This window comes from Zalophus californianus, chromosome X (assembly GCF_009762305.2).
Source record: "Zalophus californianus isolate mZalCal1 chromosome X, mZalCal1.pri.v2, whole genome shotgun sequence".
In the NCBI taxonomy this organism is placed as follows: domain Eukaryota; kingdom Metazoa; phylum Chordata; class Mammalia; order Carnivora; family Otariidae; genus Zalophus; species Zalophus californianus.
The window spans coordinates 110462780-110467219 of NC_045612.1; the positions used below are offsets into that span (position 1 = coordinate 110462780).

The window sequence follows — 4440 nt, forward strand, 5'->3', positions numbered from 1 at the left end:
TTTTAACACATTGTGTTTATTGGTACAATTTAAAGCATGATTATTCCCTGTGGAAGCTATTTATCACTCTGGCATTATATTGTTATATTTTCACTAGAAGGTCTTGCAGCCCTGATGAGGAATTCAGGCTGAAGGAGATTTCAAGGGTCCTGACCCTTTTGATGCCTCATGATAAGCAAAAGAAAATCCACTTTTCAGGTCAAAGAGCATTATGGCACACATTTAGATCAGGCATTCAGTCAGGTTCATATGCCTATTCTAGGAATTGAATGCTAGCACACCCCTTATGTTAAGTAGTTACAAAATAATGAAATTTTATTTAAATGAAGAGTAAAATATTCTTGGGGACTTTACAGATGGGCCGGTTATAGTGTGCCATGCATAAACAACATACATGGCACAATTGGCCAAGAATAAACTTTACTGAAGTACCACTTATTAACAGATTTGTTTATTCATTCACAAGTTATCTTCAGAACTTACCATGTGGTAGGCACTGGGGAAAGGAACATCGGTGAACTGAAGATTTGCTGCTTGACTTGTACGTCCTCTCTGGACAAAATAATCTTGAAGGCAGTGATCAGTGAAGTCAGTTAGTTTGAATACTTACCTTTAACAGTCCCTCATCATATTCTTTTAATGTAGAATCAGAAAAGATTGGTTAACATGACATTGTCCACACAATGGAATTAGAATGATGTAGTCCCTGAAACGGTTGACTCACAGTAGTGTTGGGGACGGGGGTTGGAGATGTGTGCATTTGGGTACAATCAACATATCAGGATTATATTCAAATATATTACAAACTACAGACAGCACATCTTTTATTTATGATATTCTTTTTAAGTCATTCCCACTTACCTCTTGGTGAATCCCTTAAAGAACTAGTTAGAGGTAAAATGTCTCTGATCTTGTGCTATACCGATGGTCTTTGCCATTCCAGCGTCCACCCTTGTCTGTATCAGATTGCCACTTCCTTTTATCAGGTTTTTGTACTAACTGCAAAGCTTCTCAATATCCAAATCCAATTTTTGTCAAAGCTTGGTCTTTAATACACAGTCTTCAACTGATTTTCTATAGCTCTGGCTGTTGTGAGTTCCCTAATCCACAGATCGTCCATCCACTGCTGGATCTTTTATTGTGTTCTAGACAGAGCATCTGTTGTTTGTTACCCCAGGAAGGGCTCTTCCCTCTCTTTATTCCTGTCTGATGCTTGTTCTCTGTGTTTCAGTGGTTTGCATGTTCTTATCTGGACTGTAGTAGGTGGGAAGGGTTATGGCCTGCCCTCAATTTGACAAAAATAAAACAGTCTACAACTTGAATAATCTATTTTTTAAAAATTTTCCCCTCCTATTTATTGCTCACTCTTTGTACCAAATCTCCCCATCCAGACCACCTCCTGAGACTAGCCAAAGTTCTTTTTTCTTGTCCTACTTTCTCACTGACATATATCGAGCTATATTAACTTGTCACTGAATATTGTGATATTTTTGTAAAATTTTTTTTCACATTCCATTTTGATCAGCCGCACACTGTTCCTGGAACCTTTTTTTACTATTCTTTTCATCTAATACACAGTTTATTTTCTCTTCACCCCTGTAAGTCAGTTTCTTAATCCCTGTTTATGGTGGCTGGCAGCTTTGCACAAATATTCCTTATATAACCCTAAGTGAAGAGGCTCAGGGAAAATGGCAGGTCCTTTCAACATTGTGGCTTTCTCAGTGTCTTATATACTTGGAAAACATTTTTGCTTTCATGAGAGGTGCAGCAAACACAGGTAATCCAGATTTAAATCTTTATTTGTCAGTGTTTAGATTTTTCTAAAGGAATCTCTAATTTATAAATTATATCAGATCAAAATTCTATGTCTTGTATTAGAATAAGTGATTCTTGTGTGTCAAAAACAAATTAGATAGTAAAGACTACTTAGAAGTAAAGCTCAAGTATATCATTTGGACCAAAACATATTTGATTAAGAAAATGGTTTTCAGTTTTCATAATTTAATAGCAGAACATTATTTAAACAAATCTCATATGCAAAACTTTCTTAATCTATTTCCCTGAATCAGATCTTGAAGCTCTCAAGACTTTGTCTCCACAGTTCTGCTAGAATTATATTTTAAACTGCCAGTCTAAATAAACTGAATCCTATTTAAATGCTTTGATGAGTTTGCTTCATGTTCAGGACAAGTGATAAAACTTCTTAATATGGACCACAAAGACTTTCATGATATGGCCTAGGCCTCTTTCTCCAGTATCACAGCTCCCCACTCAAACTCTAAACTCCAGACAAATTATTTTATATCCTTTCCTCTGCTTACTCTGTCTTCTGTCAAGCATCTTTTTTGATAAAAAAAAAAAAGCTGGATATTGGCTTGCCATATATTTTTTTCAGTAATGAAATTGGTATGTGTTGGTAAATAATCTCAAACACTGAGATCCTGGAGAAAATCTGTGGTCTCAGTGGTCCTGTGATTTTTCTCTCCATGACCAACATGCTCAACCTCAAAAAAAGTCTAGTGTTATATTCCAAAGAGTAGGTGCTATCATTATTTTTGGAAAGCCTGGTCTACAGATTAAAGTCTAGCATGGAGTCCCTTTTCTGCTGCGTGTCACGCTCAGTGACTGCTTGAAAATTTGTCATATTATGCTATGCGTGTTTTCAATGCTTTGAAAATGTGAATTCTAACAAAATTAGTTTTCAATTAGCAATAATCGCACCTCGGATAAACCTCATTGGCTACAATACTGCCACTGCGCAAAGCTGAATTCTAACAAAATTAATATGTTTAAGTAGAACCATTATGTGCCTAATGGCTATATAACCCTATCTGCAGCTTAAAAATACAGCTAGTCAGTAAGGTTACCTGAGTATCTATACCTAAGTAGTCCATCACACTTAGGTGAGAGGATTTTCCTCTGTCTTGACCTGGTTTTGCCAGATACTGCCGGAGTCCAAACATTAATCCTCCCCAGTGAGATCTCCAGATATTACTAATGTATTTCAGTTTTGCTCAGGTAGTATTCCATCTTTGGCACTGTATTGTCCTTTAAGTTGGAATATCCTTTTCTTACCACTTCACCATCCACTCACCCTGTCCCCCAACAAGAAATGTAACATTTTATTTTTTGTGAATCTCTGTGGATTTCCATTGCTAATTCTGCACTCATTCAATGAAATTCAAGCAAAATGTGTGTGATATAGGAACAGAAGAGAGATCAGAGAGAGAGAACTTCATGTCTAAGTTGTCTTTTTTTCCAGCCATAGTAATAAAAATAGATAGCATTCATCCACGAACACATCAGTTAGGATCAGAAAGAAAGACTTCTTTTTTTTTTATTAAAAGATTTGATTTATTTATTTGACAGAGAGAGACACAGCGAGAGAGAGAGAGCACAAGCAGGGGGAGTGGGAGAGGGAGAAGCAGGCCTCCCGCGGAGCAGGGAGCCCGATGTGGGGCTCGATCCCAGGACCCCGGGACCATGACCCGAGCCGAAGGTAGACGCCCAATGACTGAGCCACCTGGGCGCCCCAAGAAAGACTTCTTTTACACTTGATGCTAGAGAATATTTTTAAGCAGAACTGGTCTATTTACCAGATTACCCAGTATTTACCAGATTTTTTAACTGAAAAATAGACTCAATGACCTCAGTTTCTTGTGACAAGACATATAACTTAGCTTTGCTTTTTTAGTTAATGTCAGATGAGTGGAAGTAAGTCTTCCCTAATAATTGAAATCTTAAGATTTCAATTATTCAGTGTAGTATAGCATTTGAGAGCACAGACAGTGTGTGAATTCCCAGCCCTGCAGTTTCCTAGGCAAATCACTTAACCTCTCAATGCCTCAGTTTCTTTAACTATAACATGGAGATAATGGTATATACTTCATAAGATTGTGATAAGTTTTTGGGTTTTTTTTCTAGGTTTATTGAGCTCTTATTGCCATATAACATGTAAGTTTAAAGTATACACTGTGATTATTTAATACACTTATATATTGCAAAATGATTACCGCAAATAGTTTAGTTAAAACCTCCATCCCCTCACATAATTAACTTTTTTTGTTGTGAGAATTACATTAAGATCTACTTTCTTTTTTTTTTTTTAAGATTTTATTTATTTATTTGACAGAGAGAGACACAGCGAGAGAAGGAACACAAGCAGGGGGAGCGGAAGAGAGAAAAGAAGGCTTCCCATGGAGCGGGATGTGGGGCTTGATCCCAGGACCCTGGGATCATGACCTGAGCCGAAAGCAGATGCTTAACAACTGAGCCACCCAGGCACCCCAAGATCTACTTTCTTAATAACTTTAAAGTGTATAATACATTATTGTTACTTAAAGTCACCATGCTGGCCACTAGATCCCCAGAACTTACTTGTCTTATAGCTAGGAGTTTGTATCTTTTGACCAACTTTCCCCATTTCACCTAACCCCCAAC

At 37.2% G+C, this 4440-nt stretch overlaps 1 pseudogene; it reads right to left on the reverse strand.

The window, feature by feature from the left end:
• Nucleotides 1-2580: 2580 nt before the first annotated feature.
• On the reverse strand, nucleotides 2581-2766 carry LOC113931707 (annotated as a pseudogene).
• Between the last annotated feature and the right edge of the window lie 1674 nt (nucleotides 2767-4440).